This window comes from Amaranthus tricolor, chromosome 6 (genome assembly GCF_026212465.1).
Source record: "Amaranthus tricolor cultivar Red isolate AtriRed21 chromosome 6, ASM2621246v1, whole genome shotgun sequence".
NCBI classification, from domain to species: Eukaryota; Viridiplantae; Streptophyta; class Magnoliopsida; order Caryophyllales; family Amaranthaceae; genus Amaranthus; species Amaranthus tricolor.
In genome coordinates, this window is record NC_080052.1 from 11,288,932 (window position 1) to 11,301,287 (window position 12,356).

Below are 12,356 nucleotides of genomic sequence, written 5' to 3' on the forward strand. Positions count from 1 at the left end.
AGCAAGGTGAACTCGCAACAAAAAAAAGACAAAATGTTTATGAAATCCGCGCAACACTTGGAAATCAAGAGGCCATCCATGCCAGGCACGCTTCCGCGGGGAGTTCCGACGGGTCCGGTGCAATTTCCGCTTACACGAACGCACCGATGCACGCCTCTTTCGAACAATTCGTTCGTATGCGCATCGACCCGCGTCAACGGGTCCTTACCTTCGAGTGCCCGTAAATTCGAGGTCGGGACCCGGTTGCGAGTTATATTTTTATAAATAAAATTACTTCCAAAGAGTATATTACTATAATCACCGAAATTTCTTTTGCTCAAGTGGAGCGGAAAGAATTCGCAAATAAAAACGATAAAAAAAAAAAAAAAGAAGGGAAAAAGGGGTGCAACACGAGGACTTCCCAGGAGGTCACCCATCCTAGTACTACTCTCGCCCAAGCACGCTTAACTGCGGAGTTCTGATGGGATCCGGTGCATTAGTGCTGGTATGATCGCACCCGTTCATTCACCGTAACAATTTGTATACATGCGCATTGCCGACCAAAAAAAAACCCAGAGCATTCCAAAGCTCGTAAACTCGCAACCGAGACCCCTCTTTCGAGCCTTCTTCTTCCCAAATACTGTTTTTCACCCTCCCGGTATTGTCCCATTCCCAAAAGAGTCTGCCGTCTGTAAAAGCAAGGTGAACTCGCAACAAAAAAAAGACAAAATGTTTATGAAATCCGCGCAACACTTGGAAATCAAGAGGCCATCCATGCCAGGCACGCTTCCGCGGGGAGTTCCGACGGGTCCGGTGCAATTTCCGCTTACACGAACGCACCGATGCACGCCTCTTTCGAACAATTCGTTCGTATGCGCATCGACCCGCGTCAACGGGTCCTTACCTTCGAGTGCCCGTAAATTCGAGGTCGGGACCCGGTTGCGAGTTATATTTTTATAAATAAAATTACTTCCAAAGAGTATATTACTATAATCACCGAAATTCCTTTTGCTCAAGTGGAGCGGAAAGAATTCGCAAATAAAAACGATAAAAAAACAAAAAAAAGAAGGGAAAAAGGGGTGCAACACGAGGACTTCCCAGGAGGTCACCCATCCTAGTACTACTCTCGCCCAAGCACGCTTAACTGCGGAGTTCTGATGGGATCCGGTGCATTAGTGCTGGTATGATCGCACCCGTTCATTCACCGTAACAATTTGTATACATGCGCATTGCCGACCAAAAAAAAACCCAGAGCATTCTAAAGCTCGTAAACTCGCAACCGAGACCCCTCTTTCGAGCCTTCTTCTTCCCAAATACTGTTTTTCACCCTCCCGGTATTGTCCCATTCCCAAAAGAGTCTGCCGTCTGTAAAAGCAAGGTGAACTCGCAACAAAAAAAAGACAAAATGTTTATGAAATCCGCGCAACACTTGGAAATCAAGAGGCCATCCATGCCAGGCACGCTTCCGCGGGGAGTTCCGACGGGTCCGGTGCAATTTCCGCTTACACGAACGCACCGATGCACGCCTCTTTCGAACAATTCGTTCGTATGCGCATCGACCCGCGTCAACGGGTCCTTACCTTCGAGTGCCCGTAAATTCGAGGTCGGGACCCGGTTGCGAGTTATATTTTTATAAATAAAATTACTTCCAAAGAGTATATTACTATAATCACCGAAATTCCTTTTGCTCAAGTGGAGCGGAAAGAATTCGCAAATGAAAACGATAAAAAAAAAAGAAGGGAAAAAGGGGTGCAACACGAGGACTTCCCAGGAGGTCACCCATCCTAGTACTACTCTCGCCCAAGCACGCTTAACTGCGGAGTTCTGATGGGATCCGGTGCATTAGTGCTGGTATGATCGCACCCGTTCATTCACCGTAACAATTTGTATACATGCGCATTGCCGAACAAAAAAAAACCCAGAGCATTCCAAAGCTCGTAAACTCGCAACCGAGACCCCTCTTTCGAGCCTTCTTCTTCCAAAATACTGTTTTTCACCCTCCCGGTATTGTCCCATTCCCAAAAGAGTCCGCCGTCTGTAAAAGCAAGGTGAACTCGCAACAAAAAAAAGACAAAATGTTTATGAAATCCGCGCAACACTTGGAATTCAAGAGGCCATCCATGCCAGGCACGCTTCCGCGGGGAGTTCCGACGGGTCCGGTGCAATTTCCGCTTACACGAACGCACCGATGCACGCCTCTTTCGAACAATTCGTTCGTATGCGCATCGACCCGCGTCAACGGGTCCTTACCTTCGAGTGCCCGTAAATTCGAGGTCGGGACCCGGTTGCGAGTTATATTTTTATAAATAAAATTACTTCCAAAGAGTATATTACTATAATCACCGAAATTCCTTTTGCTCAAGTGGAGCGGAAAGAATTCGCAAATGAAAACGATAAAAAAAAAAGAAGGGAAAAAGGGGTGCAACACGAGGACTTCCCAGGAGGTCACCCATCCTAGTACTACTCTCGCCCAAGCACGCTTAACTGCGGAGTTCTGATGGGATCCGGTGCATTAGTGCTGGTATGATCGCACCCGTTCATTCACCGTAACAATTTGTATACATGCGCATTGCCGAACAAAAAAAAACCCAGAGCATTCCAAAGCTCGTAAACTCGCAACCGAGACCCCTCTTTCGAGCCTTCTTCTTCCAAAATACTGTTTTTCACCCTCCCGGTATTGTCCCATTCCCAAAAGAGTCCGCCGTCTGTAAAAGCAAGGTGAACTCGCAACAAAAAAAAGACAAAATGTTTATGAAATCCGCGCAACACTTGGAATTCAAGAGGCCATCCATGCCAGGCACGCTTCCGCGGGGAGTTCCGACGGGTCCGGTGCAATTTCCGCTTACACGAACGCACCGATGCACGCCTCTTTCGAACAATTCGTTCGTATGCGCATCGACCCGCGTCAACGGGTCCTTACCTTCGAGTGCCCGTAAATTCGAGGTCGGGACCCGGTTGCGAGTTATATTTTTATAAATAAAATTACTTCCAAAGAGTATATTACTATAATCACCGAAATTCCTTTTGCTCAAGTGGAGCGGAAAGAATTCGCAAATAAAAACGATAAAAAAACAAAAAAAAGAAGGGAAAAAGGGGTGCAACACGAGGACTTCCCAGGAGGTCACCCATCCTAGTACTACTCTCGCCCAAGCACGCTTAACTGCGGAGTTCTGATGGGATCCGGTGCATTAGTGCTGGTATGATCGCACCCGTTCATTCACCGTAACAATTTGTATACATGCGCATTGCCGACCAAAAAAAAACCCAGAGCATTCTAAAGCTCGTAAACTCGCAACCGAGACCCCTCTTTCGAGCCTTCTTCTTCCCAAATACTGTTTTTCACCCTCCCGGTATTGTCCCATTCCCAAAAGAGTCTGCCGTCTGTAAAAGCAAGGTGAACTCGCAACAAAAAAAAGACAAAATGTTTATGAAATCCGCGCAACACTTGGAAATCAAGAGGCCATCCATGCCAGGCACGCTTCCGCGGGGAGTTCCGACGGGTCCGGTGCAATTTCCGCTTACACGAACGCACCGATGCACGCCTCTTTCGAACAATTCGTTCGTATGCGCATCGACCCGCGTCAACGGGTCCTTACCTTCGAGTGCCCGTAAATTCGAGGTCGGGACCCGGTTGCGAGTTATATTTTTATAAATAAAATTACTTCCAAAGAGTATATTACTATAATCACCGAAATTCCTTTTGCTCAAGTGGAGCGGAAAGAATTCGCAAATGAAAACGATAAAAAAAAAAGAAGGGAAAAAGGGGTGCAACACGAGGACTTCCCAGGAGGTCACCCATCCTAGTACTACTCTCGCCCAAGCACGCTTAACTGCGGAGTTCTGATGGGATCCGGTGCATTAGTGCTGGTATGATCGCACCCGTTCATTCACCGTAACAATTTGTATACATGCGCATTGCCGAACAAAAAAAAACCCAGAGCATTCCAAAGCTCGTAAACTCGCAACCGAGACCCCTCTTTCGAGCCTTCTTCTTCCAAAATACTGTTTTTCACCCTCCCGGTATTGTCCCATTCCCAAAAGAGTCCGCCGTCTGTAAAAGCAAGGTGAACTCGCAACAAAAAAAAGACAAAATGTTTATGAAATCCGCGCAACACTTGGAATTCAAGAGGCCATCCATGCCAGGCACGCTTCCGCGGGGAGTTCCGACGGGTCCGGTGCAATTTCCGCTTACACGAACGCACCGATGCACGCCTCTTTCGAACAATTCGTTCGTATGCGCATCGACCCGCGTCAACGGGTCCTTACCTTCGAGTGCCCGTAAATTCGAGGTCGGGACCCGGTTGCGAGTTATATTTTTATAAATAAAATTACTTCCAAAGAGTATATTACTATAATCACCGAAATTCCTTTTGCTCAAGTGGAGCGGAAAGAATTCGCAAATGAAAACGATAAAAAAAAAAGAAGGGAAAAAGGGGTGCAACACGAGGACTTCCCAGGAGGTCACCCATCCTAGTACTACTCTCGCCCAAGCACGCTTAACTGCGGAGTTCTGATGGGATCCGGTGCATTAGTGCTGGTATGATCGCACCCGTTCATTCACCGTAACAATTTGTATACATGCGCATTGCCGAACAAAAAAAAACCCAGAGCATTCCAAAGCTCGTAAACTCGCAACCGAGACCCCTCTTTCGAGCCTTCTTCTTCCAAAATACTGTTTTTCACCCTCCCGGTATTGTCCCATTCCCAAAAGAGTCCGCCGTCTGTAAAAGCAAGGTGAACTCGCAACAAAAAAAAGACAAAATGTTTATGAAATCCGCGCAACACTTGGAATTCAAGAGGCCATCCATGCCAGGCACGCTTCCGCGGGGAGTTCCGACGGGTCCGGTGCAATTTCCGCTTACACGAACGCACCGATGCACGCCTCTTTCGAACAATTCGTTCGTATGCGCATCGACCCGCGTCAACGGGTCCTTACCTTCGAGTGCCCGTAAATTCGAGGTCGGGACCCGGTTGCGAGTTATATTTTTATAAATAAAATTACTTCCAAAGAGTATATTACTATAATCACCGAAATTCCTTTTGCTCAAGTGGAGCGGAAAGAATTCGCAAATGAAAACGATAAAAAAAAAAAAAAAGAAGGGAAAAAGGGGTGCAACACGAGGACTTCCCAGGAGGTCACCCATCCTAGTACTACTCTCGCCCAAGCACGCTTAACTGCGGAGTTCTGATGGGATCCGGTGCATTAGTGCTGGTATGATCGCACCCGTTCATTCACAGTAACAATTTGTATACATGCGCATTGCCGACCAAAAAAAAACCCAGAGCATTCCAAAGCTCGTAAACTCGCAACCGAGACCCCTCTTTCGAGCCTTCTTCTTCCCAAATACTGTTTTTCACCCTCCCGGTATTGTCCCATTCCCAAAAGAGTCCGCCGTCTGTAAAAGCAAGGTGAACTCGCAACAAAAAAAAGACAAAATGTTTATGAAATCCGCGCAACACTTGGAATTCAAGAGGCCATCCATGCCAGGCACGCTTCCGCGGGGAGTTCCGACGGGTCCGGTGCAATTTCCGCTTACACGAACGCACCGATGCACGCCTCTTTCGAACAATTCGTTCGTATGCGCATCGACCCGCGTCAACGGGTCCTTACCTTCGAGTGCCCGTAAATTCGAGGTCGGGACCCGGTTGCGAGTTATATTTTTATAAATAAAATTACTTCCAAAGAGTATATTACTATAATCACCGAAATTCCTTTTGCTCAAGTGGAGCGGAAAGAATTCGCAAATGAAAACGATAAAAAAAAAAAAAGAAGGGAAAAAGGGGTGCAACACGAGGACTTCCCAGGAGGTCACCCATCCTAGTACTACTCTCGCCCAAGCACGCTTAACTGCGGAGTTCTGATGGGATCCGGTGCATTAGTGCTGGTATGATCGCACCCGTTCATTCACCGTAACAATTTGTATACATGCGCATTGCCGACCAAAAAAAAACCCAGAGCATTCCAAAGCTCGTAAACTCGCAACCGAGACCCCTCTTTCGAGCCTTCTTCTTCCCAAATACTGTTTTTCACCCTCCCGGTATTGTCCCATTCCCAAAAGAGTCTGCCGTCTGTAAAAGCAAGGTGAACTCGCAACAAAAAAAAGACAAAATGTTTATGAAATCCGCGCAACACTTGGAAATCAAGAGGCCATCCATGCCAGGCACGCTTCCGCGGGGAGTTCCGACGGGTCCGGTGCAATTTCCGCTTACACGAACGCACCGATGCACGCCTCTTTCGAACAATTCGTTCGTATGCGCATCGACCCGCGTCAACGGGTCCTTACCTTCGAGTGCCCGTAAATTCGAGGTCGGGACCCGGTTGCGAGTTATATTTTTATAAATAAAATTACTTCCAAAGAGTATATTACTATAATCACCGAAATTCCTTTTGCTCAAGTGGAGCGGAAAGAATTCGCAAATGAAAACGATAAAAAAAAAAAAAAAGAAGGGAAAAAGGGGTGCAACACGAGGACTTCCCAGGAGGTCACCCATCCTAGTACTACTCTCGCCCAAGCACGCTTAGCTGCGGAGTTCTGATGGGATCCGGTGCATTAGTGCTGGTATGATCGCACCCGTTCATTCACCGTAACAATTTGTATACATGCGCATTGCCGACCAAAAAAAAACCCAGAGCATTCCAAAGCTCGTAAACTCGCAACCGAGACCCCTCTTTCGAGCCTTCTTCTTCCCAAATACTGTTTTTCACCCTCCCGGTATTGTCCCATTCCCAAAAGAGTCTGCCGTCTGTAAAAGCAAGGTGAACTCGCAACAAAAAAAAGACAAAATGTTTATGAAATCCGCGCAACACTTGGAATTCAAGAGGCCATCCATGCCAGGCACGCTTCCGCGGGGAGTTCCGACGGGTCCGGTGCAATTTCCGCTTACACGAACGCACCGATGCACGCCTCTTTCGAACAATTCGTTCGTATGCGCATCGACCCGCGTCAACGGGTCCTTACATTCGAGTGCCCGTAAATTCGAGGTCGGGACCCGGTTGCGAGTTATATTTTTATAAATAAAATTACTTCCAAAGAGTATATTACTATAATCACCGAAATTCCTTTTGCTCAAGTGGAGCGGAAAGAATTCGCAAATGAAAACGATAAAAAAAAAAGAAGGGAAAAAGGGGTGCAACACGAGGACTTCCCAGGAGGTCACCCATCCTAGTACTACTCTCGCCCAAGCACGCTTAACTGCGGAGTTCTGATGGGATCCGGTGCATTAGTGCTGGTATGATCGCACCCGTTCATTCACCGTAACAATTTGTATACATGCGCATTGCCGAACAAAAAAAAACCCAGAGCATTCCAAAGCTCGTAAACTCGCAACCGAGACCCCTCTTTCGAGCCTTCTTCTTCCAAAATACTGTTTTTCACCCTCCCGGTATTGTCCCATTCCCAAAAGAGTCCGCCGTCTGTAAAAGCAAGGTGAACTCGCAACAAAAAAAAAGACAAAATGTTTATGAAATCCGCGCAACACTTGGAATTCAAGAGGCCATCCATGCCAGGCACGCTTCCGCGGGGAGTTCCGACGGGTCCGGTGCAATTTCCGCTTACACGAACGCACCGATGCACGCCTCTTTCGAACAATTCGTTCGTATGCGCATCGACCCGCGTCAACGGGTCCTTACCTTCGAGTGCCCGTAAATTCGAGGTCGGGACCCGGTTGCGAGTTATATTTTTATAAATAAAATTACTTCCAAAGAGTATATTACTATAATCACCGAAATTCCTTTTGCTCAAGTGGAGCGGAAAGAATTCGCAAATGAAAACGATAAAAAAAAAAAAAAAGAAGGGAAAAAGGGGTGCAACACGAGGACTTCCCAGGAGGTCACCCATCCTAGTACTACTCTCGCCCAAGCACGCTTAACTGCGGAGTTCTGATGGGATCCGGTGCATTAGTGCTGGTATGATCGCACCCGTTCATTCACAGTAACAATTTGTATACATGCGCATTGCCGACCAAAAAAAAACCCAGAGCATTCCAAAGCTCGTAAACTCGCAACCGAGACCCCTCTTTCGAGCCTTCTTCTTCCCAAATACTGTTTTTCACCCTCCCGGTATTGTCCCATTCCCAAAAGAGTCCGCCGTCTGTAAAAGCAAGGTGAACTCGCAACAAAAAAAAGACAAAATGTTTATGAAATCCGCGCAACACTTGGAATTCAAGAGGCCATCCATGCCAGGCACGCTTCCGCGGGGAGTTCCGACGGGTCCGGTGCAATTTCCGCTTACACGAACGCACCGATGCACGCCTCTTTCGAACAATTCGCTCGTATGCGCATCGACCCGCGTCAACGGGTCCTTACCTTCGAGTGCCCGTAAATTCGAGGTCGGGACCCGGTTGCGAGTTATATTTTTATAAATAAAATTACTTCCAAAGAGTATATTACTATAATCACCGAAATTCCTTTTGCTCAAGTGGAGCGGAAAGAATTCGCAAATGAAAACGATAAAAAAAAAAAAAGAAGGGAAAAAGGGGTGCAACACGAGGACTTCCCAGGAGGTCACCCATCCTAGTACTACTCTCGCCCAAGCACGCTTAACTGCGGAGTTCTGATGGGATCCGGTGCATTAGTGCTGGTATGATCGCACCCGTTCATTCACCGTAACAATTTGTATACATGCGCATTGCCGACCAAAAAAAAACCCAGAGCATTCCAAAGCTCGTAAACTCGCAACCGAGACCCCTCTTTCGAGCCTTCTTCTTCCCAAATACTGTTTTTCACCCTCCCGGTATTGTCCCATTCCCAAAAGAGTCCGCCGTCTGTAAAAGCAAGGTGAACTCGCAACAAAAAAAAGACAAAATGTTTATGAAATCCGCGCAACACTTGGAATTCAAGAGGCCATCCATGCCAGGCACGCTTCCGCGGGGAGTTCCGACGGGTCCGGTGCAATTTCCGCTTACACGAACGCACCGATGCACGCCTCTTTCGAACAATTCGTTCGTATGCGCATCGACCCGCGTCAACGGGTCCTTACCTTCGAGTGCCCGTAAATTCGAGGTCGGGACCCGGTTGCGAGTTATATTTTTATAAATAAAATTACTTCCAAAGAGTATATTACTATAATCACCGAAATTCCTTTTGCTCAAGTGGAGCGGAAAGAATTCGCAAATGAAAACGATAAAAAAAAAAAAGAAGGGAAAAAGGGGTGCAACACGAGGACTTCCCAGGAGGTCACCCATCCTAGTAGTACTCTCGCCCAAGCACGCTTAACTGCGGAGTTCTGATGGGATCCGGTGCATTAGTGCTGGTATGATCGCACCCGTTCATTCACCGTAACAATTTGTATACATGCGCATTGCCGACCAAAAAAAAACCCAGAGCATTCCAAAGCTCGTAAACTCGCAACCGAGACCCCTCTTTCGAGCCTTCTTCTTCCCAAATACTGTTTTTCACCCTCCCGGTATTGTCCCATTCCCAAAAGAGTCCGCCGTCTGTAAAAGCAAGGTGAACTCGCAACAAAAAAAAGACAAAATGTTTATGAAATCCGCGCAACACTTGGAATTCAAGAGGCCATCCATGCCAGGCACGCTTCCGCGGGGAGTTCCGACGGGTCCGGTGCAATTTCCGCTAACACGAACGCACCGATGCACGCCTCTTTCGAACAATTCGTTCGTATGCGCATCGACCCGCGTCAACGGGTCCTTACCTTCGAGTGCCCGTAAATTCGAGGTCGGGACCCGGTTGCGAGTTATATTTTTATAAATAAAATTACTTCCAAAGAGTATATTACTATAATCACCGAAATTCCTTTTGCTCAAGTGGAGCGGAAAGAATTCGCAAATGAAAACGATAAAAAAAAAAAAAGAAGGGAAAAAGGGGTGCAACACGAGGACTTCCCAGGAGGTCACCCATCCTAGTACTACTCTCGCCCAAGCACGCTTAGCTGCGGAGTTCTGATGGGATCCGGTGCATTAGTGCTGGTATGATCGCACCCGTTCATTCACCGTAACAATTTGTATACATGCGCATTGCCGACCAAAAAAAAACCCAGAGCATTCCAAAGCTCGTAAACTCGCAACCGAGACCCCTCTTTCGAGCCTTCTTCTTCCCAAATACTGTTTTTCACCCTCCCGGTATTGTCCCATTCCCAAAAGAGTCTGCCGTCTGTAAAAGCAAGGTGAACTCGCAACAAAAAAAAGACAAAATGTTTATGAAATCCGCGCAACACTTGGAATTCAAGAGGCCATCCATGCCAGGCACGCTTCCGCGGGGAGTTCCGACGGGTCCGGTGCAATTTCCGCTTACACGAACGCACCGATGCACGCCTCTTTCGAACAATTCGTTCGTATGCGCATCGACCCGCGTCAACGGGTCCTTACATTCGAGTGCCCGTAAATTCGAGGTCGGGACCCGGTTGCGAGTTATATTTTTATAAATAAAATTACTTCCAAAGAGTATATTACTATAATCACCGAAATTCCTTTTGCTCAAGTGGAGCGGAAAGAATTCGCAAATGAAAACGATAAAAAAAAAAGAAGGGAAAAAGGGGTGCAACACGAGGACTTCCCAGGAGGTCACCCATCCTAGTACTACTCTCGCCCAAGCACGCTTAACTGCGGAGTTCTGATGGGATCCGGTGCATTAGTGCTGGTATGATCGCACCCGTTCATTCACCGTAACAATTTGTATACATGCGCATTGCCGAACAAAAAAAAACCCAGAGCATTCCAAAGCTCGTAAACTCGCAACCGAGACCCCTCTTTCGAGCCTTCTTCTTCCAAAATACTGTTTTTCACCCTCCCGGTATTGTCCCATTCCCAAAAGAGTCCGCCGTCTGTAAAAGCAAGGTGAACTCGCAACAAAAAAAAAGACAAAATGTTTATGAAATCCGCGCAACACTTGGAATTCAAGAGGCCATCCATGCCAGGCACGCTTCCGCGGGGAGTTCCGACGGGTCCGGTGCAATTTCCGCTTACACGAACGCACCGATGCACGCCTCTTTCGAACAATTCGTTCGTATGCGCATCGACCCGCGTCAACGGGTCCTTACCTTCGAGTGCCCGTAAATTCGAGGTCGGGACCCGGTTGCGAGTTATATTTTTATAAATAAAATTACTTCCAAAGAGTATATTACTATAATCACCGAAATTCCTTTTGCTCAAGTGGAGCGGAAAGAATTCGCAAATGAAAACGATAAAAAAAAAAAAAAAGAAGGGAAAAAGGGGTGCAACACGAGGACTTCCCAGGAGGTCACCCATCCTAGTACTACTCTCGCCCAAGCACGCTTAACTGCGGAGTTCTGATGGGATCCGGTGCATTAGTGCTGGTATGATCGCACCCGTTCATTCACAGTAACAATTTGTATACATGCGCATTGCCGACCAAAAAAAAACCCAGAGCATTCCAAAGCTCGTAAACTCGCAACCGAGACCCCTCTTTCGAGCCTTCTTCTTCCCAAATACTGTTTTTCACCCTCCCGGTATTGTCCCATTCCCAAAAGAGTCCGCCGTCTGTAAAAGCAAGGTGAACTCGCAACAAAAAAAAGACAAAATGTTTATGAAATCCGCGCAACACTTGGAATTCAAGAGGCCATCCATGCCAGGCACGCTTCCGCGGGGAGTTCCGACGGGTCCGGTGCAATTTCCGCTTACACGAACGCACCGATGCACGCCTCTTTCGAACAATTCGCTCGTATGCGCATCGACCCGCGTCAACGGGTCCTTACCTTCGAGTGCCCGTAAATTCGAGGTCGGGACCCGGTTGCGAGTTATATTTTTATAAATAAAATTACTTCCAAAGAGTATATTACTATAATCACCGAAATTCCTTTTGCTCAAGTGGAGCGGAAAGAATTCGCAAATGAAAACGATAAAAAAAAAAAAAGAAGGGAAAAAGGGGTGCAACACGAGGACTTCCCAGGAGGTCACCCATCCTAGTACTACTCTCGCCCAAGCACGCTTAACTGCGGAGTTCTGATGGGATCCGGTGCATTAGTGCTGGTATGATCGCACCCGTTCATTCACCGTAACAATTTGTATACATGCGCATTGCCGACCAAAAAAAAACCCAGAGCATTCCAAAGCTCGTAAACTCGCAACCGAGACCCCTCTTTCGAGCCTTCTTCTTCCCAAATACTGTTTTTCACCCTCCCGGTATTGTCCCATTCCCAAAAGAGTCCGCCGTCTGTAAAAGCAAGGTGAACTCGCAACAAAAAAAAGACAAAATGTTTATGAAATCCGCGCAACACTTGGAATTCAAGAGGCCATCCATGCCAGGCACGCTTCCGCGGGGAGTTCCGACGGGTCCGGTGCAATTTCCGCTTACACGAACGCACCGATGCACGCCTCTTTCGAACAATTCGTTCGTATGCGCATCGACCCGCGTCAACGGGTCCTTACCTTCGAGTGCCCGTAAATTCGAGGTCGGGACCCGG

At 47.4% G+C, this 12,356-nt stretch overlaps 18 non-coding genes across 18 annotated transcripts; all 18 read right to left on the bottom strand.

Moving 5' to 3' along the window:
- Positions 1–379: 379 nt before the first annotated feature.
- LOC130816557 (5S ribosomal RNA) lies at positions 380–498 on the bottom strand. Its single transcript, XR_009043085.1, has one exon. It is a non-coding gene; the product is annotated as a 5S ribosomal RNA (ribosomal RNA).
- Positions 499–1,055: 557 nt separating this feature from the next.
- LOC130816569 (5S ribosomal RNA) lies at positions 1,056–1,174 on the bottom strand. Its single transcript, XR_009043098.1, has one exon. It is a non-coding gene; the product is annotated as a 5S ribosomal RNA (ribosomal RNA).
- Positions 1,175–1,725: 551 nt separating this feature from the next.
- LOC130816580 (5S ribosomal RNA) lies at positions 1,726–1,844 on the bottom strand. Its single transcript, XR_009043111.1, has one exon. It is a non-coding gene; the product is annotated as a 5S ribosomal RNA (ribosomal RNA).
- A 551-nt stretch (positions 1,845–2,395) lies between these two features.
- Positions 2,396–2,514, bottom strand: LOC130816592 (5S ribosomal RNA). The gene has a single exon (XR_009043125.1). It is a non-coding gene; the product is annotated as a 5S ribosomal RNA (ribosomal RNA).
- A 557-nt stretch (positions 2,515–3,071) lies between these two features.
- Positions 3,072–3,190, bottom strand: LOC130816603 (5S ribosomal RNA). Its single transcript, XR_009043139.1, has one exon. It is a non-coding gene; the product is annotated as a 5S ribosomal RNA (ribosomal RNA).
- A 551-nt stretch (positions 3,191–3,741) lies between these two features.
- LOC130816614 (5S ribosomal RNA) lies at positions 3,742–3,860 on the bottom strand. Its single transcript, XR_009043152.1, has one exon. It is a non-coding gene; the product is annotated as a 5S ribosomal RNA (ribosomal RNA).
- Positions 3,861–4,411: 551 nt separating this feature from the next.
- LOC130816626 (5S ribosomal RNA) lies at positions 4,412–4,530 on the bottom strand. The gene has a single exon (XR_009043164.1). It is a non-coding gene; the product is annotated as a 5S ribosomal RNA (ribosomal RNA).
- Positions 4,531–5,086: 556 nt separating this feature from the next.
- Positions 5,087–5,205, bottom strand: LOC130816637 (5S ribosomal RNA). Its single transcript, XR_009043175.1, has one exon. It is a non-coding gene; the product is annotated as a 5S ribosomal RNA (ribosomal RNA).
- A 554-nt stretch (positions 5,206–5,759) lies between these two features.
- LOC130816648 (5S ribosomal RNA) lies at positions 5,760–5,878 on the bottom strand. The gene has a single exon (XR_009043186.1). It is a non-coding gene; the product is annotated as a 5S ribosomal RNA (ribosomal RNA).
- Positions 5,879–6,434: 556 nt separating this feature from the next.
- Positions 6,435–6,553, bottom strand: LOC130816209 (5S ribosomal RNA). The gene has a single exon (XR_009042755.1). It is a non-coding gene; the product is annotated as a 5S ribosomal RNA (ribosomal RNA).
- A 551-nt stretch (positions 6,554–7,104) lies between these two features.
- On the bottom strand, positions 7,105–7,223 carry LOC130816660 (5S ribosomal RNA). The gene has a single exon (XR_009043197.1). It is a non-coding gene; the product is annotated as a 5S ribosomal RNA (ribosomal RNA).
- Positions 7,224–7,780: 557 nt separating this feature from the next.
- Positions 7,781–7,899, bottom strand: LOC130816672 (5S ribosomal RNA). The gene has a single exon (XR_009043208.1). It is a non-coding gene; the product is annotated as a 5S ribosomal RNA (ribosomal RNA).
- Positions 7,900–8,453: 554 nt separating this feature from the next.
- On the bottom strand, positions 8,454–8,572 carry LOC130816683 (5S ribosomal RNA). The gene has a single exon (XR_009043219.1). It is a non-coding gene; the product is annotated as a 5S ribosomal RNA (ribosomal RNA).
- A 553-nt stretch (positions 8,573–9,125) lies between these two features.
- LOC130816517 (5S ribosomal RNA) lies at positions 9,126–9,244 on the bottom strand. The gene has a single exon (XR_009043046.1). It is a non-coding gene; the product is annotated as a 5S ribosomal RNA (ribosomal RNA).
- A 554-nt stretch (positions 9,245–9,798) lies between these two features.
- LOC130816210 (5S ribosomal RNA) lies at positions 9,799–9,917 on the bottom strand. The gene has a single exon (XR_009042756.1). It is a non-coding gene; the product is annotated as a 5S ribosomal RNA (ribosomal RNA).
- A 551-nt stretch (positions 9,918–10,468) lies between these two features.
- On the bottom strand, positions 10,469–10,587 carry LOC130816694 (5S ribosomal RNA). Its single transcript, XR_009043231.1, has one exon. It is a non-coding gene; the product is annotated as a 5S ribosomal RNA (ribosomal RNA).
- A 557-nt stretch (positions 10,588–11,144) lies between these two features.
- LOC130816706 (5S ribosomal RNA) lies at positions 11,145–11,263 on the bottom strand. Its single transcript, XR_009043246.1, has one exon. It is a non-coding gene; the product is annotated as a 5S ribosomal RNA (ribosomal RNA).
- Positions 11,264–11,817: 554 nt separating this feature from the next.
- Positions 11,818–11,936, bottom strand: LOC130816718 (5S ribosomal RNA). Its single transcript, XR_009043258.1, has one exon. It is a non-coding gene; the product is annotated as a 5S ribosomal RNA (ribosomal RNA).
- Positions 11,937–12,356: the final 420 nt, after the last annotated feature.